At 40.2% G+C, this 23,195-nt stretch overlaps 1 protein-coding gene and 1 pseudogene across 4 annotated transcripts in view; both read left to right on the top strand.

Moving 5' to 3' along the window:
• The window catches only part of UBR5 (ubiquitin protein ligase E3 component n-recognin 5), a 159,240-nt gene that overhangs the window by 4,784 nt on the left and 131,261 nt on the right, over positions 1 to 23,195 (top strand). The window lies entirely within an intron of this gene.
• On the top strand, positions 18,883 to 18,992 carry LOC115935719 (uncharacterized; annotated as a pseudogene).

The raw sequence follows: 23,195 nt of genomic DNA, 5'->3' as shown, positions 1-23,195 counted from the left end.
GAGATGGGGTTTCGTCATGTTGGCTAGGCTGCTCTTGAACCTAACCTCAGGTGATCCATCTGCCTCAGCCTACAAAAATGCTGGGATTACAGGCATGAGCCAATGTGCCTGGCCGCAATATATATTCTTAATTTTTAAAACATGACTGTTTAAATTAAGATTAAGGCCCGGCCAGTGGCTCACGCCTGTAATCCCAGCACTTTGGGTGGCTGAGGCGGGCGAATCACTTGAGGTCAGGAGTTCAAGACCCCTTAGCCTGGCCAACATGGTGAAACCCCATCTCTACTAAAAATACAAAAATTAGCTGGGTGTGGTGGTGGACGCCTGTAATCCCAGCTACTCAAGAGGTTGAGGCAGGAGAATTGCTTGAGCCGGTGAGACAGAGCTTGAGCCCGTGAGGCAGAGGTTGCAGTGAGCCAAGATCGCGCCACTGCACTCCAGCCTGGGCGACAGAGCAAGACTCTGTCTCAAAAAAAAGGAAAAAAAAATTAATTAAGATTGATTAAAATTAAATAAAAATTTAAGTCACTTCATCTGTAGCTAGTCACATTTTAAGTGCACTGTAGCCCCACGTAGCTACTCACTACCACATTGGACAGTGCAAATACAGAGCAGTGCCATCATCACTGAAAGTTCTCTTGGATAGTGTTGGCATAGAAAGTGTGTTTTTGCACAAGTCTTGGCATTCAGTGAGTGCTCATTATGTTTATTAAGAACTTTGAGGTTTTAAAGACTCAGGCATATCTTCACTCAGTAGGAGCCAGAAAATATGCCAGGGATTATATGAAGCATAACAAAGGCTGTGGTGAGTAGAGGTTATAATAGTTGAAAGCTGCTTGAAATTTTATTGTGGTGCACCAAAAAACAAAAAAACAAAAAAATCAATCAAAAAAACCCCCAGACATTAGGTTGTGTGGGATGGAGCATCATATTACCAAATCAGTGAAAAATCTCACCAGTTGATTATTGAGATTGTTACCTAAAAGCAATACTAAATGCATTATGCCAGGTGCGGTGGCTCACGCCTGTAATACCAGCACTTTGGGAGGCTGAGGTGGGCGGATCATCTGAGGTCAGAAGTTTGAGACCAGCCTGGCCAACATGGTGAAACTCCATCTCTACTAAAAATACAAAAATTAGCTGGGCGTGGTGGCACATGCCTGTAGTTGCAGCTACTCAAGAGGCTGAGGCAGGAGAATTGCTTGAACCTGGGAGGTGGAGGTTGCAGTGAGCCAAGATTGCGCCACTGCACTCCAGCTTGGGTGACAGAGCGAGACTCCATCTCAAAAACAAAAACAAAACCAAAAACAAACAATAAAAAACCAATACTAGATTTATTGTATTGGAAAAGTACAGTCTGGCCTAACTAAAATGTTTAAATGAATTTGCTTAAGTAAGATTAACAACAGGGTATAGAATAGCCAAGCAAAATAGAAAATCAAAACAAAGGCAGAGCAATTTTATAAATCAGGAAATCTGTGACTGAATCATAGGCCTAGGAATAAACAGACACTTGTGAAGAAAATTACAGGATACACAGGAATACAACTAGGAATAATAGGTGAAATTAGGAAAGGTCAGGGTTTTTCCCCCTAACAATTAGACAATTAGGTTATTTAGGAAATAATTTCCAAAGGAAAATTTAATTGCTGAAGACTGAGTTACATGGACGTAGGTCTTATAAGTTATACTAAAGGGAGCAATTTTATGTTACAGGAGGATGTACTTAATGTCTCCCCTCCCTCATTTTATCGTACATATTTATTTTGTTTTTTGAGTCTTGCTCTTGCCCACGCTGGAATGCAGTGGCGCCATTTTGGCACAATCTTGGCTCATTGCAACCTCCACCTCCTGGGTTCAAGTGATTCTCCTGCCTCAGCCTCCTGAGTAGCTGGGAGTACAGGCACACGCCACCATACCTGGCTAATTTTTGTATTTTTAGTAGAGATGGGGTTTCACCGTGTTGATCACTCTGGTCTTGAACTCCTGACCTCGTGATCTGCCCACCTAGGCCTCCCAAAGTGTTGGGATTACAGGCGGGAGCCACTGCGCTCGCCCATATTATACATATTTCTAATTAAAAAAACAGACTCCAGTTAGCATCCATGTTTCTGTCATTTTGACTCCTTGGCATTCTGGTCAAATGAAAATAGCCTCTTCCCTTGGCTCACTATGGTTATGAATTGTTGGTTTATTTTTAGAACTGGTTTTTAAGTTTTCCCCTCGGTATTATTTTTAAGCCTTTTATTTTGGAAAATTTTAAGCATATACAAGAGTAGAGAGAATAGTATGATGAACAACCATGTTCCCATCACCCAGTCTTAACAGTTGTCAACTCATGGCCAATCTGATTTCAACTCTCTCCCTATTTATTCTTCTCTATCAGGTAATTTAATTGCTGTATCTTCACTGTATATTTCAAAATATGAAGCCTTTAAAAAAAAAAAACCTGAAAAAACCTTAATAACAAAATTGCCCAGATTTTCCTGTTGTCTCATAAATGCTTATTTCTGATTGACAATTTTGATAATTTTACTTAATAAAGCTGATTGGGTTCTAACATGTTAAAAAATTTGGCATTTGTAGAATAACCTTAAAATTTGGATTGTAACCTTAGAAGAAGGGGCCACTGGGGAATTATTTAGTTCCTTAAAGCTCAGTGCTGTAACTTTGTTGTTTTTTTTTTTTTTTTTTGAGATGGAGTTTCGCTCTTGTTGCCCAGGCTTGAGGGCAGTGGCGTGATCTCTGCTCACTGCAACTTCCGCCTCCCGGGTTCAAGTGATTCTCCTGCCTCAGCTTCCCAAGTAGCTGAGATTATAGGTGTGAGCCACCACGCCTGGCTAATTTTGTATTTTTAGTGGAGACGGGGTTTGACCATGTTGGTCAGGCTGGTCTCAAACTCCCGACCTCAGGTGTTCACCCGCCTCAGCCTCCCAGGGTGTTGGGATTACAGGCGTGAGCCACTGTGCCAGGCCTCAGTGCTATAACTTCTTAACCTCCGGTATGACAGCATTTTTTGTCAGCAGTCACTTGTAATTGTTAGATAAGGATGATAAGACAGGATTCTTGAAATTCAGTGATTTTTCCATGGGGTCACTTTGAGAAATAAGATTGTCATGTGAAAAGTTTGCAGCATTTTCATAAACTAATAGACAGGTGAGGTATTAGTCAATTGAACGTGGCTATAAGAAATTATTCTCTGAGATCACATTTCTTATTACTTTCTTGAGACAATCAGTGTAGTGGTAACAAAACCCCTTCCGAATTAGAAATACGATAAATTCTTAGATAACCATGCTTTGTAACATTGTCATTTTGTCAGGATATTAAAGAAGGTATTAATATTTAATGTTATTTTACTTGTAAATACACAATTTATGTTACTTGCACAGCTAAAGTACTGTTATTTGTTCAATTTCTGACAGTATCACTTAATAAAATGTCTTTGACTCTTTCATCTTTATTGAGTTATACTTTACATTCAGTAAAATTAACCCATTTTAGGTGTACAGTTTGATGAATTTTGGCAAATGTGTACAGTTGTGTAACCACCACCACAATCCAGGTACAGGACATTTTCATCACCCCAAAAAGTTACCTGGTTTCCCTTTGTATTTTCAGTCACTTCCCCCTAGGCTAGGTCCTGGCTACCTAGCAACCATTGTTCTGCTTTCTCTCACTGTAATGCTTTTCCTTTTTGAATTTCATAGAAATGGAATCATGTGTCTGTTTTCTTTTGCTTAGAACAGTGCTTTTGCAACAGATCTGTGTTGCAGCATGTAGTAGTTTCTTCTTTTATATTAAAAGTAGTATTTTCATTGCTTGACCTGGGAAGGTGGAGGTTGCAGTGAGTCAAGATTGTGCCATTGCATTCCAGCCTGGGCAACAGAGTGAGACTCTGTCTCAAAACAAACAAAAAAAAGTAGTACTTATTTCATGACTGTACCACAGTTTTTAAATCTGCTTTCTAGCCGATATAAATTTGGGTAGTTTACTCTTTCTAGCTATTCTCTAGTCTTTATTTTTTTCTTGTTTATTTATTATTTTAATTTTTTTTGAGACAGGCTCTTGCGCTATTGCCCAGGCTGGAGTGTAGTGATGTGAACATGGCTCACTGCATCCTTGACCTTCTGGGCTCAAGTGATCCTCCTGCCTCAGCCTCCTGAGTATCTGAGACTACAGGCTTTCATTACCACATCTGGCTAATTTTTAATTTTTTGTAGAGATGGAGTCTCTCTGTGTTGCCCAGGCTGGTCTCGAACTCCTGGGCTCAAGCAATTATCCCGTCTCAGCCTCTCCAAGGTGCTGGGATTACAGGCATGAACCACTGTGCCTGGCCTTATTTATTTCTTTAAAATTAGAGACATGGTCTTGCTGTGTTGCCCAGGCTGGTCTCAGACTCCTGGCCTCAAGCTGTCTTCCCACCTTGGCCTCCCAAAATGCTGGGATTACAAGCAGAAGACACCATGGCTGGCCTGAAGTTTTTCTTGGCTTCAGTTTATCACAATGTTTTTCATAGGAAAAGTCCACTGATAATAAAAACCTAGATTTTTCTTGACAGCAAATTTTTGTGTTAATTAAAAAACATACTAGTATATGTAAAAAGATTATATTTTAGAATTCCATTAAATGTAATGGTTGTATTCTAGATTGCTAGTTACAAAGATGATGATAGTGGCTAGTCTACAAAGCACTGTGATGAATGGATCAGTAGATAAGTTTTTATTTTCTTCCCCATGAGTTCAGGCTCCATTTCTGTGATATAGAAGTGTCGAGAACCTGCCGTTTCAAGAAATTGGCTCTGCTCCAGCATGAATCTGCTGTTCAGAATTCAGGCGATGAGGTATTCCAGGTCTTTACTTGAATTCAGATACCAGGTCTACGTCACAGACAACCTGGAACTCTAGAGATGGCCTTACCTGTGTCTCCAAGACTCTTACTTAGGGACATGGTGGAAATTCATTTGGGTGTTTTCCATGACAGCCTCCTTGTTATGAAGTGAGAAGTGGAGGAAGATGGTTTTTTAAGCCTTAAGAAAAGCTAAATTTGAGATTAGGAAGTTAATTTGATGGAGAAAGCTAAGAAAGCACAGACAATATGGTAGGGTTATTTTAATTTCTAAATGATGAAAACAGAGTTTTATATGGAAGGCTTTGGGGAGAGGGGTATTAGGTTTTTCAGCTGATTATCTGTTCTCTTATGTTGTAGTAGTGGCTTTGTTTCTTGTCCAGAAGTAATTCGAACTTGTCCAATTATTGCTCTGTAACATCATCTGCCTCTACAAACCCTGCTTTAAGTCTTTTAAGGAAGCATCAGCAATCAAACAATTTTTATGAAATTGTGGGTGAGCGTAGTTTATAAACATTCATTCTCTTTCTCTTTTTTTTGAGACAAGGTCTCACTCTGTCACTCAGGCTGGAGTGCAGTGATGCAATATTGGCTCACTGTAATCTCAATCTCCCAGGCTCAGGTAGTTCTCCCACCTCAGGTTCCCTAGTAGCTGGGACTACAGGTGCGTGCCACCACACCTGGCTAATTTTTGTGTTTTTCATAGAGATGGGGTTTCACCATGTTGCCCAGGCTGGTCTCAAACTCTGAGACTCAAGTGATTCTCCTGCCTCAGCCCCCAAAGTGCTTGGATTATAAGCATGAGCCACCATGCCTGGCTAAACATTCATTCTCTTAATAGGCTTATATTTCTAGTGATGTTTAAACTTGTCTTCATCTCCAGGAAATCCTTAGGTGTTTTCCTTAAGTGATTGTGTTTTTTCTGCTTATCAGGTATTCTGATTATTACATGTAGATTAGAGAATAATTGAGTAGGGGGAGTATGGGCAGTGGGACCTTTTGTTTCTGTAGTTGTTTTTTGGGGGAAGTACTTTTTTTTTTTTTTTTTGCCTCCTATAGTCGCCAATAGGAGGATGAACCCAAATTCCTGCTACATGAGACGATTCCTGGTATGATTTTGTCACTGCCTAGGGGATGCAGAAACAGAAATGAGTGACTTCTGTAGTGTAGGTTGGCAGGCCATGGTTTGCAGGTCAGAGATGACATGTGGGCTGATTTTGTTGGCATCTGTTCATCTTTCTGCTACTTTTGAGAGCTGAGAGCTACTGAAGAGTACATACGACACTTGCCTGCAGAGACAGGAGTCAGTACTGTAGTACAGTACAGGAATTAGCAGCCACCCCATACCATCCCTGAATGTTTCTGGTTTCGTGAAACTCTAGAGTGGCAGGGACTCGAGGACAGTTGGTATTTTGCTTTTCCCTAGGGTCTCTCTGCTCTTCAGAGGGCTCTGGGAATGTAAAACCTTCTTCAATTGACATGTAGATTCAGTCTTTGTCTTCCTTTGGTCAATTTTAAGACATTATTGAGAGGTAATAGCATTTTTTGGGGATCGGGGACATGATATGGTTAAGCTTTTTTTTTTAAAGTAGAAGGTTTTTCGGACAGTTGAATTGAAATTATTGTATGAGTAACATAACCTAGTCAAATTGTAGTAAAATCATGGATTGTGGTGGCTTTTCCCGGTTAGGAGGTCTCTTGATTTAAAACAGTGCTTCTCATGGGATGGACTGTCATCAGGAGCAGCAAAGCTTGAAGACCACTGAGTAAAAAGGCTCTTACCCTCTTTTCTTTGTCTTAACATTGATTGATGATGGCAAATAGGGCCAAACTTGCCAGTTCTTCACTGCCTCCAACCTTCCTTTTCCCCTTAGACTTACAGGTTTTATACCTGTCTGTTTGAGAATAGGGTATTTTCCTGTTCCTTGATTTTGTGTGTGTCTCTCTCTAAGCTAGAGTAGTTTATTTTTGTTTGCTTCTTTTTTTTTAACCATGAAATTGGAAAAATTTAGATTAAGTTACATAAATTCTAGGTCCTTTACACAACTGTGAGATACTGAAAGGATAGCTTTTTAAAATGCATTTCGGTGCTTGTAAGGTCACAGTCTAGTTGGGAGAAATGAGGCTCATCCATAGATAGTAGCACTATGAAAGACTGCTACCAGAGGTAGAGTTTGGGCTGTGTAAATATTTGCCATGCTATTGCTTGCACAGAGTTTGAGAACAGTGTTAGATTAGTTTTTCTTGTTGAGTAAATGCTTGTGTGCTTCTCATGTGCAAAAAGTGTGCTAGGCCAGGGATAGCTGGTGTGTTTCAATTGCCACACCAAACCGTCCTGAAACTTGGGGTTGAGACGTGTTTGGAACTTTTTCTGGCTCAGGGAGAAAGCTTGGAGAAGAGTGAGGTTATAGATTAGTGAGCTCAGGGAGTGGCATCAGGTGGGTATGCCATGTATTGTTTTTCTGCGTTTCTTTTTTTTTTGAGACAGGGTCTTGCCGTGTTGCCTAGGCTGATCTTGAACTCCTGGGCTCAAGCAACCCTCTTGCCTCAGCTTCCTGAGTAGCTGGGATTACAAACAAGTAGCTAGGATTACAAGTGAGTGCCACTGCACCTAGCTTGTTTTTCTAACCTTTTATTTTGAAATAATTACAGACTCAAAAGAAGATGCAAAATTGGTACAGAGGGGTACCATGGATCCATCACCCAACTTCCTTCAATGGTAACATATTATGCCATATATTTTTGGCATCCATGTCAAAATAGTAGAGATAGAGACATTTTCCCCATGTGCATTTTTGGATTTTTTTTTTTTTTTTTTTTTTTGAGACAGAGCCTTGCTCTGTCACCCAGGGTGGAGTGCAGCGGTGCCATCTCAGCTCACTGCAACCCCCACCTCCTGGGTTCAAGCAATTCTCCTGCCTCAGCCTCCTGAGTAGCTGGGACTACCGGCGCCTGCCACCACGCCCGGCTAATTTTTTGTAATTTTAGTAGAGACTAGGTTTCACCATGTTGGCCAGGCTGGTCTCGAACTCCTGACCTCGTGATCCACCCGCTTTGGCCTCCCAAAGTGTTCGGATTACAGGTGTGAGCCACTGCACCCAGCCAAAAATTGTTTAAGATAACATAGATTTGAAGACATAGTTTAAAGAAAACTTCGCATTTTTAGATGTGATTGTAAATTGATGAGATATAGGCTGGGCACAATGGCTCACGCCTGTAATCTCAGCACTTTGGGAGGCCGAAGCTGGCTGATCACCTGAGGTCAGGAGTTCGAGACCAGCATGGCCAATGTGGCGAAACCCTGTCTTTTTACTAAAAGTACAAAAATTAGCCCGGCGTGGTGGTGAGCACCTGTAATCCCAGCAACTTAGGAGGCTGAGGCAGGAGAATCACTTGAACCTGGGAGGTGGAGGTTGCAGTAAGCCAAGATCGCGCCGTTGCAGTAAGCCAAGATTGCGCCATTGCACTCTAGCCTGGGCGACAGAGTGAGACTCCGTCTCAAAAAAAAAAAAAAAAAATTTGATGAGATAATATATTATGTAGTGATTTAAATTTTTAGACAGTCTGATGTGGTGGTAGATAGAATGTAAGTTGGAGTAAGCAAGATCGTGAATTTGTTCTTTGTATTCGACACTAACTGGCCATATGATGATATGACCTTGAGTAAATGATACAACTCATTTGTAAAATGAGAGAGTTGGGGTAGATCATTTGGTCTTTTTTTAACTCCTGTTTCCATGCCCTTGTGATTGTGGTAGGGAATAGCTTTTTTTCATCATATACCTGTTTGCCATTTATATGTCTTTTGGGAAATGTCTATTCAGACCTTTTGCTCATTTTTAATTAGATTATTAGATTTTTTCTTGTAGAGTTGTTTGAGCTCCTTAGATATTCTCATTGTTAATCCCTTATCAGGTAAATATTTTCTCCCATTTTGTGTATTGTCTCTTCACTTGGTGGATTGTTTGCTTTGCTTTGCAGAGCTTTTTATTTTTATTTTTTGAGATGGAGTCTTGCTCTGTTGCCCAGGCTGGAGTGCAGTGGCGCGATCTCGCCTCACTGCAACCTCTGCCTCCTGGGTTCAAGTGATTCTCCTGCCTTAGCCTCCCGAGTACCTGGGATTACAGGCGCCCCCACCATGCCCGGCTAATTTTTGTATTTTTAGTAGAGACAGGGTTTGACCATGTTGGCCAGGCTTGTCTTGAACTCCTGACCTTGTGATCCAGCCTCCTTGGCCTCCCAAAGTGCTGGGATTACAGGCATGAGCCACCACGCCCAGCCTGCAGAAGCTTTTTAACTTGATGTGATCCCACTTGTCCATTTTTACTTTAGTTGCTTGTGCTTGTAGGGTATTACTCAAGAAGTCTTTGCCCAGTCCAGTGTCCTGGAGAGTTTCGCCAGTTTTTTGGGGGGAAATTTCAAACTTTGAGCTCTTAGATTTAAGTTTAATCCATTTCAGTTTGATTTCTGAGTATGGTGAGAGAGGTCTAGTTTTATTCTTCTGCATATGGACATCCAATTTTCTGAGCACCATTTATTGAAGAGACTGTTTTTTCCCCAGTATATGTTCTTGGCACCTTTGTTGAAAATGAGTTCACTGTAAATGTATGGATTTGTTTTTGGGTTCTTGTTTCTGTTCCATTGGTCTGTGTGTCTGTTTTTATGCCAGTACCATGCTTTTTTGGTTACTATAGCTCTGTAGTATAGTTTGAAGTCAGGTAATGTGATTCCTCCAATTTTGTTATTTTGCTCAGGATAACTTTGGCTATTTTGGGTCTTCTGTGGTTCCATATAAATTTTAGGATTGTATTTTCTATTTCTGTGAAGAATGTCATTGGTATTTTGATAGAGATTGCATTGAATGTATAGATTGCTTTGGGTAGTATAGACATTTAACAATACTGATTCTTCCAATCCATGAACGTGGAATATTTGGAAAAGGGTTTTTATATTACAGAATTACTCGGAGAAAGAACTGTGAATCTATGATTGTCCGTGATTTCTTTTACTTAATTATGTTGATGAATGGAAAATAAGTGAACAAGGGAAGTGGGAAAAAGATTTTTTTTTGTTTGTTCGTGGTAGAGTTTCACTCTTGTAGCCCAGGGTGGAGTGCAGTGGCAATCTCGGCTCACTGCAACCTCCACCTACTGGGTTCAAGCAATTCTCCTGCCTCAGCCTCCCGAGTAGCTGGGATTACAGGCGCCCGCCACCATGCCTGGCTAATTTTTTGTATTTTTAGTAGAGACGGGATTTCGGCATATTGGCCAGGCTGGTCTCGAACTCCTGGCCTCAGGTGAACCATCTGCCTCGGCCTCCCAAAGTACTGGGATTACGGGCGTGAGCCACTGCACCAGGCTAGATTTTTATTCTTTAACTCAATACAACAAATACTTTGCCAGCTAACCTGTGTATACACTGGAATACAAAGATGGCTGGCCTCTGCCCTCATGGAGCTTTCAGTTTGATGAGGAGACAGACATTTAAAGAAGGAATTAAGTGCTAATTGATAATATAAGTGATAGGGAAGAAGGATCTAATGGTTGTGTAGGAAGGACTTTGAAGACTAGGTTGCAGGATGTGGGGACTGGTTTATCATCTTCCTTCAGTTTTCTTGAGCTGGGTGAATTTTGGTTTATAGGCATTGATGGAGGGAAGATAGGATATCTGTGCCTTGCAGAGAGTCTGTTTGCTCATTGTGCACAGGCTGGGATTGACTATGTGGCCTCTTCAAATGCTGTTCTCACAGAGATACTTAAAAATGAGACCAGGCCGGGCATGGTGGCTCACGCCTGTAATCCCAGCACTTAGGGAGGCCGAGATGGGCAGATCACGAGGTCAGGAGATCGAAACCATCCTGGCCAACAAAGTGAAACTCCGTCTCTACTAAAAATACAAAAAATTTGCTGGGCATGGTGGTGTGTGCCTGTAATCCCAGCTACTTGGGAGGCTGAGGCAGGAGAATCGCTTGAACCGGGGAGTCGGAGGTTGCAGTGAGCCGAGATCGCGCCACTGCAGTCCAGTCTGGTGACAGAGCGAGACTCTGTCTCAAGAAAAAAAAAAAAAAATATATATATATATATGTATATATTTGAATTTAGATATATCTGTTAAGTTTTGTAATAAAATTTTATCTATCTTTGGAAAGTTTGTTTTATGATATTGACACTAGTTATTAAGCAATACCTGCAGAATTTGAAGAGTGATACTGTGTATCCGAAAGATACTGTGTACCTACCACAGACAGGCCCTATGGAAGACAGCTCTGAGAACTGGAAAGACTGTAGAGTTGGAGTTAGGAGGCTTGGTCATTCCACTAAACAGTCACATAGTCATTTTCATGCAGTGAGTTTCATTTTACTCATTTGTAAGATGAGGAGGTGTATTTAATGTCTGAAAGTTCATTTCAGCCTTGAATCTGTGTGACTGTAGAGCTATAGGTACTGTTTTATGAGTTACATTTGATATATGTTGGCCAGTTCTGCCATTTTAAGGTTTGATTCTTATTTCCTGCCTCAGACCTGCTCTTCTGCTTTTTTTGTACTTACTCTAATAGGTATTTAGGAGTAGTGGGCAGAAAATAGAGCTTTCTAAGCTCTTGCCGTCTGGTTAGTTTAACTGAAGAGGAGCTCTTAAAAAACATCCCCAGGTCTTCCGTATTGCTCCCCCACCCCTTCCCCCTTTATTTGATTTTATTTTTGATGTGGAGTCTCACTCTGTCACTCAGGCTGGAGTGCAGCTTTATCAAGTATATGATAAAGCAAAAGCGCATTGATGATGGCATATCACCTTCTGAGTTTGAAAATGTTTGTTTACCTTTGATTTCTAATGGATTAAGAGTGTTGCTCTTGTTTTTTGGAAATGCTGTTTATTAGGTCCTAGTACTGCCACATGCTCAATGAGAAACTTTTTAACTTCTGTTTTCCAGGAAACCCATTGTTCTGTGTATTAGACTGTAATAGATATTACCTTGTGACTTGACACTGCTGAATAGAATGTTTTGAGATGTTCATCAAAACTTTACACCAAGGACGATTTTAGGATTTTATTTTATAGCTGAGGAAACTGAGGGCCGGAGTGCTTAGATTAGTTAAGTGGCAAAGACTCCACCCTACATTAACTTAGCCTTATTGCTTTTCCTTTGAAAAGGGTAGAGGAAGTTACTTGTTTTTCTATGTGTGTGTGTGTATGTATGTTTGTGTATATATGTAATTATAAATATGAATACACTGTGTTTGTATATGTAAACAGGTACGTGTGTGTGTGTATATATATAAATAGATATATGTGAAATCATTAAGCACATTAAGTTTATTCAGCAAGATTTGGGGGCGTCTGCTGCCTGTCAGTTCTAGTCTTGGGTGTCTGGTGGTGGTGTTTGGTTCATGAAAAAGAGACAGTTACAGGACAGTGTGACAAGTACAGTGAAAAGGGAAAGTTCAGGATTCTTCACTAGAAGCACCAGTTCAGTCTTGGGCAGGGGAAAAGCTTACCTGAAGAAGTGTTGAAAATGAGAGTAGGGATTGTGAATGAAAAGGAGGTAGGCTGAGAGAGGCTGGTGGGAGAGCTGTAGGATGTAGGACGTAGGACAAGGTGTTAAGAACTGGAAGAGCTCTCTAGGCAGAAGGAACAGCACATGTGGAGACCGTGAGAGACTGCTGTGTATTTGAGGAACTAAAAGAAGCCGAGAATGACTAGACTGATGAGTACATAGAGTTTCAAATCAGTTGAATAATTTTCTTGTAGAAAAGGATACCTTGTTAATTATCTTCAATAATGACTTTGGTCATATCATGATCAAGTAAATAAGATGTGCTAGGCCATAAATTGGCCATAACTGGTTAATATAGTTGGTTAGGCTTAGAGTAATGGAACCAATGCACTAAGGAGTGTGAATTCCATTTTCCATGTAGGCAAGTTGCTTGATTTCGTGGCTACAAAGAATGTACTTCACCTCTCTCCAGCCAAGTTGTTGGTGTTTGCCATTGTTAATGAGGATGATCAAGCTTGAATGGATGATTCAGTTCAAATGCCTCACTGTTATTGGGAAAAAAACTGCAGATCTTTTGGAGAGACCAGTAGAATCACGGAGCTGAATAAAAGACAATGTGTTTTTCTATCTAAGAGGTGAAAAAGTCTATGAGATTAACTGTGGTAAAGACTAAAGTTTCATAAGTGCTAAAACAAAATGACGGTATACTTGCCTCTGGGTTATGGTTGATTACTTTTGATATTTCTTGATATGATTTTGTATTTTATATACTTCTGTATATGAGTATATATTATTTTAATAATAGAAAAAGAATAAATTCTGGCCGGACGCGGTGGCTCGCGCCTGTAACCCCAGCACTTTGGGAGGCCAAGGCGGACAGATGATGAGGTCAGGAGTTAAGAGACCAGCCTGACCAAAATGGTGAAACCCTGTCTCTACTAAAAATACAAAAATTAGCTGGGCGTGGTGGTGCGCGAATGTAATCCCAGCTACTCAGGAAGCTGAGGCAGGAGAATGGCTTGAACCCGGGAGGCAGAGGTTGCAGTGAGCCGACTGTGCCACTGCACTCCAGCCTGGGCGAGGGCGAGAGTCCGTGTCAAGAAAAAGAAAAAGAATAAATTCCTAGGAAAGTGTTTTAGCTTATTTAACTATTCACCTAAAATAAGAACGTGAAAATCATTGAATAAAGAATAGTAATTTAGTTTCATCTAAAATATTTTTTCCTCTAGAAACTTTTTATTGTTATTTTTTAAGACAGAGTCTTGCTCTGTTGCCCAGGCTGGAGTGCAGTGGCGGGATCTTGGCTCACTGCAACCACCGTCTCCCTGGTTCAAGCAATTCTTGTGCCTCAGCCTCCAGAGCAGCTGGGACTCCAGGCGTGTGCCACCATGCTCGGCTAATTTTTGTATTTTTAGTAGAGATGGAGTTTCACCATGCTGGCCAGGCTGGTCTCGAACTCCTGGCCTCAAGTGATCCGCCTTCCTCAGCCTCTCAAAGTGCTGGGATTACAGGCATGAGCCACCATGCCTGGCTCTAGAAACTTCTTAAAAGAAACTTTGCTCTGTCCCCCTGACTGGGGTGCAGTGGCGTGATCTCGGCTCATTGCAACCTCCGCCTCCCAGGTTCAAGCGATGCTCCTGCCTCAGCCTCCTGAGTAGCTGGGACTACTGGCGTGTGCTACCATGCGTGGCTAATTTTTTGTATTTTTAGTAGAGATGGGGTTTCACCATGTTGGCCACGCTGGTCTCGAACTCTTGACCTCGTGATCTGCCCATCTTGGCCTCCCAAAGTGCTGGGATTACTAGTGTGAACCACCGCCTGTTGTTTCCGTTTTTACATTCAGAATTAATTCTGGGAGAAGACAACTTGTAAAAAAATTGGAGTAAAATTTAAGCCCTTTTTTTCCCCTAGTAAATTGACCAGAATTTTCATCATAACTTAAATATAAATGAAGATTCCCATAAGGCATTTAAAAAAGATTGACTTAAAGTTTCATTCATTCATTGTTAGTCAACAAATAATTTACTGAGGGCTTGTTTTGGGCCAGACACTTGGACTACATCAGTCAGGAAAACAGGCAAAAATGTCTGCCCCTGTGGAGTTCACATTCTAGTGACAAGATTTTGCATGAAACACTTTTGAAATATGTAGTGTTTAATTTTCATACATTTTATCTATTTGAAATGTCTTATTAAAAATTGTAATCAGTTGAAAATGATGGGAAAGCCCATTGAACTATTATTCTTTGTAGTATCTTTAAGTGATTTATTACACATTCTTATCTTTGGTGCAGTGCTACTCTTTAAACTTGCTTTTCCTTCAGTTTGTGCTTGTGAGTGTCATCTGGGAGAGCTGTGGGGAGACCTCTTTGATAACAGGCTCATTGTTGCCTTTGCATCCCTAGTGCCTGAGGTCATTAGCATATATCTATATTAAATTAATTTGAACTTCAAAACTAAGCAGAATCCTGTCTTTTTATAAAAACTAGTTCTTGTCACTATATTCTGATCTTTAGGATAAAGAATGAATCAAGCGTTGGAAGTTTTTGTTTTTTGTTTTTTTTTTTTGGTATCTAATAGTCCTGATAACATTGAAAGAGAGCACATTATAACTTTACCTTTTTTTTTTTTCTGTATTTTCTTTAGGAGGCTTTCCTTAAATGGAGATTCTTGACTGGGAGGTGTGTGTGTGTGTGTTTGTGTAGCTTTAGTGAGATTTTTATTTTTATTTTTTTTCCAGTATTCTATTGTAAACATTTTCAAATATGCAGGAGAATTGAAAGAATGAACAATGAATTATCTGGATAACCTTTTAGAAGGTAGATAATACCTTCTAGATTCAGTAAATTTTTTTTTTAAGTCAAAGCAAGTTTATTAAAAAGGTAAAGGAATAGAGAATGGCTACTCCATAGGCAGAGCAGTCCCCAAAGGCTGCTGATTACTAATTTTTATGGTTATTTCTTGATTATATGCTAAACAATAGCATATATCCTAGTAAATAATACACCTGACAGGCCAACTCTCAACAATCACACTGGTAACATATACTGATAGAATGTTATTTTTTGATCTTAATAATAGGGATTATTCATGAGTTTTTCTGGGAAGGGGGTAGGCAATTACTAGGAACTGAGGGTTCCTCCCCTTTTTAGACCATATAGGGTAACTTCCTGACGTTGCCATGGTATTTGTAAACTGTCATGGCACTGTTGGGAGTATAGCAGTGAGGATTACCAGAGGTCACTTACATTGCTCTCTCGATTTTGGTGGGTTTTAGCTGGCTTCTTTACTGCTACCTGTTTTATCAGCAAGGTCTTTATGACCTATATCTTATGCTGACCTTCTATCTCATCCTGTGACTTAGAATGCCTAACTGTCTGGGAACGCGACCTAGTAGGTCTCAGCCATACTTTAACCAGCGTCTACAATTCAGGATGGATTTGCTGTGGTTTGAATGCTTCTGACATATTTCCCCCCTCCCTTTTATAATAAAACATTTAATCCTAAGGATTGTAGATGGAGGAGGATGTATCTTCTGTAACTTCTTGGCTGAGTAAGGGTGATGATATTCCTGCCTAACTTACTAAGATTTTGCTATATTTGCAAAATATGTGTGTATATAAATAACTTTGAACTATTTGAAAGTTGCAGTCATTGTAATACTTCATTTTTAAATGCATGTGCTTGTATCTTCTAAATATGAACCTTTTTCTCCTTTTTCTGTATAGCCACTTTACCATTATCACACTTTGTAGGAAATTAACAAAAAATCCCTAATATCATCCAATACTCAGTGTATATTCATTTTTCTCCACCTGTCCTCAAAATGTCTGTGTATAATAGTGGGAATTTTTAAACCAGAGTTCAGTCAAAGTTCACATGCTGCATTTGGTTTCATTTGAATTTTATCGTGGAGTAATTTTTACAAACATATTTGTGGTTTTTCCAAGGGCTACATGTAATCATTTGATGTTGACATTCTATGTTAAAGCACAATTGTCACTTTCAGTTTTCTTTTCTTTGAGACAGGGTCTTGCTCTGCTGCCCAGGATGGAGTGCAGTGGCACCATCGCTGTACACTGCAGCATCAACCTCCCAGGCTGAAGTGATTCTCCCACTTCGGCCTCTGAAGTAGAGATGGGGTCTCACTATGGTGCCCAGGCTGATCTTAAACTCTTGGGCTGTAGGGATTCTCCCGCCTCGGCCTCCCAAATTGTTGGGATTACAGGGGTGAGCCACCACACCCAGCCTCGATATTCATTGTCTTTTAATTGGTCTGTGTCTGTTTCTTTGTTTGTCACTGACGTGTATGTACGTTTTGTTGAATTTCTCAACATTGCTTTCCCTAGACCTCATGAAGTCTTGTACCTTTTGCAAGATTCGCAACTTCATTTTGCAGATATTTTGCGTTGGACTACATGGTATTGTCAGATTAACATCCTATGACTAGCAGTGGCTTAGCTTCAAAAGATGTGGAAGCAATAGGCCAGTTTGTGCACTTGTTAAATTTACAGGGATGTTTGGAGACCATTTTTCCAAGAGATTAATGGTTGGTGAGGGTTTTGGCTTTGTCAACTTTTGTTTCCTTATGCACTGTCCTGACTGCAGGGATGAGGAAATAACATTCTATCAGTATACATTACTGGGTGTGATTGTTGAGAGTTGGCCTGTCAGTTGTATAAATAAAAGTGTGGCTTTTTTTTTTTTTTTGAGACAGAGTCTCGCTGTTGCCGAGGCTGGAGTGCAGTGGCACGATCTCAGCTCGGCCTTCCGAGTAGCTGGGCTTACAGGTGCCTGCCACCACGCTAGGCTAATTTTTGTATTTTTAGTAGAGATGGGGTTTCACCATTTTGGCCAGTTGGTCTTGAATTCCTGACCTCAAGTGATCTGCCCACCTTAGTTTCCCAAAGTACTGGGATTACAGGCGTGAGCCACCATGCCTGGCCCAAAGTGTTGCTTCTTGATGCTACGTAAGGATTGGCTTTTATTTTGAGCAAACATGTACTATTCAGATGAGCCTATGGTTAAATAGATTTGTAAATAAGTATTTGAAATAAATGTTGAAGGAAGTTCACAGATGTAAATTAATAGAAAGTTTTTTTGTTTTTTAAAAAATAATCCTTCTTGGCTGGGCGTGGTGGCTCACGCCTGTAATCCCAACACTTTGGGAGGCCGAGGCGGGCAGATCATAAGGTCAGGAGATCGAGACCATCCTGGCTAACACGGTGAAACCCCGTCTCTACTAAAAATACAAAAAATTAGCCAGGTGTGGTGGCGGGCACCTGTAGTTCCAGCTACTTGGGAGGCCGAGGCAGGAGAATGGCGTGAACCCAGGAGGCAGAGCTTGCAGTGAGCTGAGATTGTGCCACTGCACTCCAGCCTGAGCGACAGAGGAGACTCTGTCTCAAAAAAAAAAAAAAATCCTTAATAGGAAGAAAATTTGTTTCTTAAATGTAGTGCAGTAAAAGGGAGATGGTAAGGAAGATAGTAAAGATGAAGCATAAATGAGTCTTTAGTCATATACCAATGGAGCCAGGGCCCAAGAAAATGTTGAGGTTCTTTCTTTGTTCACCATCCTGATTTTTTATTGCTGGGCAGTAAACCAACCCAAACTTAATGGGTAAAACAACAATCATATATTATTATTATCTCTTCTGGGAATTGACAGTACTTGCTAGGTGGTTCTTACTCTATGTTTCTCATGTAGTTGCAGTCAAATGCTGGAGTCATCTAGAGGGCATCTTCATTTAAAGACTCAAAACAACTGGGGTCTGCAACAGCTGGGATTCCTTAGGCATCTCTATCTGTGTAGTCTCTTTATCATGGAGACTTCGATTAGCCAGAGTCCTTAATGTGGTAGCTCAGAGTTTCAAAGGCATGCATCCCAAGAAGTAAAACCAGGCTGGAATTCCTTTTTGTGACCTAGCCTTAGAAGTTTTGCAGCGTCACTTCTGCCTCATTACCTTTGCAAGAAGCAAGTCATCAGGCTAGCTTATATATGAGGAAGAGTAATTAGACTCTACCCCTTGATGGAAGAAGTATAAAATAATTTATACATTTCTTTTAAACCACTGTGATCGTTAAGAATAGTGATAATAGTAAGGCATAATTATTTAGAAAGAGATTTGGGTACTATGAATGTTTTAGAAAAGACTGATGCCATGTATTTGAAAACAAACTATAAGGACTTAACATTTATGGCATTGGACAGAATAATACATATTATGGAAGTGTAACTACTAACGAACAATTTCCTGAGATAATTATTGAACTCGACAGTTGGTTTAACATCACAGAGGCCCCCTTAAAAGCATCTAGATCAGAATCACAAGGCAAGTCAATATAAATGTGTTTCTTTGACGTCACTAGTATTACTTACAGTCAGTTGATTGATTAGGTGCATTGTTTAGGAAATGTGAAATATTTGATGTATTCTGAGACTTAAAGATTGAAATGTGAGCTAGCGATTAGTTCTTTACTATGACTCTGCTCAGACTCAGGGTGTATTTTCTATGAAATAGTATTTTGTAAAACCTACTCAGGATCGTTTTGTAGTCTATTATAAGCGTGATGATTGGGTGTTCATATGCATATGTGAGATGTGCCACCCTCAAATCTTGTTATGACGTCATCAGCACGTTACTCTTCTGATACGAAAAAAAGAAGAACCGCTCGGCTTCATTATCCGTTTAATTAGTAAGCTTTAGGACTGAATGTTTTCTATTTTCAGAGACATGTCTGCACTGAAATACTACTATTGTGTGTATTCATTTAATAGTTTGCGTGCCTACTGTGTGTCAGGCATTGTACTGGGGACTGGGTATGTAGTGGCATTCTAAAGAAATCTTAATGCCACTTCCAAAAGGAAAACTCCAAAAATCTTTTGGGTGTGGGGCATTATTGTTGAAATAAATGTGTAGCTTGCCAGTATGATTAATACGAAGAAGACACATCTGTTTGCATGTAAAGTTTATTGGAAATAGGGCTTATTATTTCATAGCTGTGCCTAAGAGAGTATTTTGATATTATTTGTGGTCAGTTTTCAAGGGGTTATTAGTCATATGTGCCATTTTTCTTGGGTATTTTGCAGTTTTTATTGAATATGTGATGAACTTGCAGGATCTTTTGTGTGAATGTGAAAAAGAGCGTGTGTTTTACACACGTTTTATACATCACATATTTTGTTTCTAATCAAAAGAGGCCTTATATCTGAAAGCCTTCTTGTTACTCATAAGACAAGGATGTGAGACCAGACAGTTTTTAAGGGTCTGCCTAGGTCTAACAGAGGGGAAGGAATAAGTTCTGCATGGGAAAGTTGGTAGAAATGTTAGTGAAGTGTCAAATTAAGTAGAATCAGTTTTTAGATTTTCTTGAAGCCAAGACAAAAACAATGGCTAAAAAATTACAAAGCTCAGTGTATCACAGAGGAGCTTTTCCTTCCTTCCTTCCTTCCTTATTTTTTTTTTTTTTTTTTTTTGACAGAGTCTCACTCTGTTGCCTGGGCTGGAGTGCCGTGGTGTGACCTCTGCTTCCCAGGCTCAAGGGATTCTCATGCCTCACCTCTTGAGTAGCTGGGATTACAGGTGCATGCTACCACGCCTGGCTAATTTTTGTGTTTTTAGTAGAGGTGAGGTTTCGGGTTTTACTGTGTTGCCCAGACTGATCTCGAACTCGTGGGCTCAAGTGATCCATCTGCTTCGGCCTCCCAAAGTGCTGGGATTACAGGCATGAGCCACCACCCCTGACCAGGAACTTTTTGTTAATCATGGTTTGATATAAATGTTGGAGAATCTTTTACATTAGAGATATTTTAAAAACCTAATGGACTGTGAGTTTTATAATCGATACAGAAGTTTTATTTATGTAATTATGTGAAATGCTGATAGAAACTGACATTATAGTAAATTATTGTTTTGTGGAGGTCTCCCTTTGGAGATTGAGGAATGTAAGTTTCTGGGCTAGAATTATATAATATTTAGAGGCTGATTAGGTAAATCATGAGGTTTGCACATTTTAAGTGTTATATTTAGCATTGTTACTACGCATGAAGCACTGTGTTTTCCAAACATTGTTTTATTTAACATCCTGACAATGTTGTTGGGGAAGCAGTTTGAGTTGAAGGAGGTACTGTGGTTCCCTTGCTGTACAGCTGTGTAGTGGTGGGTCTCTGAGTACAGGTCTTTTTTTTTTTTTTTTTTGAGACGGAGTCTTGCTCTGTCACCCAGCTGGAGTGCAGTGGCGTGATATCGGCTCACTGCAAACTTCGCCTCCTGGGTTCAAGCAGTTCTCCTGCCTCAGCCTCCTGAGTAGCTGGGACTACAGGTGCCTGCCACCACACCAGGCTAATTTTTGTATTTTTAGTAGAGACAAGGTTTCACCATATTGGCCAGGCTGGTCTCAAACTCCTGACCTTGTGATCCACCTGCCTCGGCTTCCCAAAGTGCTGGGATTACAGGCATGAGCCACCGCGCCCGGCCTATATGAACTAAAGTTTTAAATATTTGTAGATAAAAACAGAATGTCATAGTAAAGGACTGTGCTCCAGCCTTTAAAAACAGTACATTAACTGTTACCTTTTGTCTACGTTAATTTTTTTAAAAACTGTATTAAAATTTTAACCTGTTGGCAGAGGACAGGTTCACTATCGTATCTTTTCTTCCCTTTTGCATGGGGTTTGATGGAGGAGAGGAGACTATGTATAAAGTGACAGTCTCCATGCTCATTTTTCTTTTTTTCTTTTTTTGTGATGGAGTCTTGCTCTGTCGCCCTGGCTGGAGTGCAGTGCTGTGATCGACTAACTGCAACCTTTGCCTCCTGGTGTCAAGCGATTCTCCTGCCTCAGCCTCCCAGGTAGTTAGGATTACAGGCGTGCATCACCACACCCAGCTAATTTTTGTGTTTTTAGTAGAGACGGGGTTTCATCATATTGGCCAGGCTGGTCTCAAACTCCTGACCTCAGGTGATCCACCCGCCTTGGCCTCCCAGAGTGTAGGGATTACAGGCGTGAGTCACTGCACCTGGTCTCCATTTGAATGTTGAAACAGGGACCACTGTTCATTTTTGAAGCCAGTATGCCATTACCTATTTATGAAGCTCTTGCTTCTCCATCCTTACATGCTAGGGTGTGAGATGGTGGACTATGCACATCATATTAGAATCATTATATCATTACCATAGTGACACTGAATTGTTTCTATCTTTTATGTGTTTGGGTGAGAAAGTTTGTGAACAGTTAGTCTGTGGTTTTGTATAAGATTCTAGTATCTTTAGTCAATCCACACAGTACCTACTTTGTATGAAATGCCTGGATGTGCAAAAAGTTACAGGCCTTACTTACCCTTAAGGGTAAGCTTACTATATAGTTGGGAAAATAGAAATGTAAAAGGTAGAATAGCAGTATCAGAGATGACACTTCAAAGCAGTAAGTGATTAATTGGAAAATTGAATGGGATTAGCTGGGTGCAGTAGCTTGTTCCTGTAGTCCCAGCTACTGGGGAAGGCTGAGGTGGAAGGATCACTGGAACCCAGGACAGGAGTTTGAGAGTTTGAGGCTGTAGTGCATCATGATCGTGTCTGTGAATAGCCACCACACTCCAGACTGGGCAACACAGTGAGACCTGTCTCAAAAAAAAAAAAAAAATAGAGTCAAGAAATTCTGGAAGAGGTCAAAAGAGGAAGTGCTTACTGGACTGTGGTACCTTAATTATACTTTTTGTAGGTATTTTTGATAGGTCACTTGGGTGGGATAGAGGTAATTCTAAATGTAATTTGGAGAAGTTGAGATAACCAGGAATTTGATAGATTCCATGCTTCACATTATTTTTACAGTAAGTATGAAATACAGAACAATTTATACATGAACTTCAGTTATGTCCAGGTATTGAGTTAGTTATGAGATCTATTTTGAATGTCTTTCAGTGCTTATTTTTTAATGGGGTGTAATGATAGATACTTGGATTCACCTTTGATCTCTTCATCCAAAGTGGTACTGATTATAAGTAGTAGCAGTTGTAATAACAGCATTTCTGCATCTCCAAATTCCTTTTTATGCGTCTCATTTAACAGTTTTTCTTTCAGTCGGAAATGGTGATGGAAGAAACAGCAGGAGCAGCTAACATTTTGTACTAGGCTCTGTACTAAGCATATTATGTGCTGTAATACCCTGTTGATGCCAATGTCTTAAGTAAACCTTGCCATCATTCAAATGAATTTCTGTTTCAAATTATTTTTTGGTATGTGTTGAGGGACTCAGTAACCCTTTGTTGGTATTTCAGATTAAAGCTCTTGATTTAGTTTAAAGGTCAGGCCTTTAGGTCTTGATTGTTATGGTTAGAGTTTTTCTTGCTTGTCTGGTCAAGCCAATAACTCGAGAAACTAGTAAGAGAGTTTAGAGAAGTAAGGTCAAGGCCCTTTTAGACTTGCTGGTTTCAGGTAGAACTTGGAACTCCTTTGCAGCTCAGCAGAGCTCTTTTGGTTTTTAAAGAGACTTGTCCCTAAATTTGTGTGTGTGTGTTTTATTTTGGTCTTTGCTCTGTTCCTTGCTCTTCTTCGCCTCAAGCTCCTGTCTTCCATCTGCCCACCAAGTAGCTGTGACTATAGGCATGTACCACCATGCCCAGCTAATTTTTAAATTTTTTGTAGAGATGGGGTCTCATTATGTTGCCCACATTAGTCTCAAACTCATGGACTCTCTGTTCCTCCTGCCTTGGCCTCCCTAAGTGCTGGGATTACAGGCGTAAGCCATCATGCCCAGCCACAGTTCAGATTTTTAGGGCACTCCTGAAGATTTCTGTTAATGTATACTAACCTTTAAAATATTGAAAGATGATTAAAATTGCCCATATACATTTTAAACA

This window comes from Gorilla gorilla, chromosome 7 (assembly GCF_029281585.2).
Source record: "Gorilla gorilla gorilla isolate KB3781 chromosome 7, NHGRI_mGorGor1-v2.1_pri, whole genome shotgun sequence".
Classification (NCBI taxonomy): Eukaryota; Metazoa; Chordata; class Mammalia; order Primates; family Hominidae; genus Gorilla; species Gorilla gorilla.
This window is presented reverse-complemented; position numbering and strand designations above follow the sequence as displayed.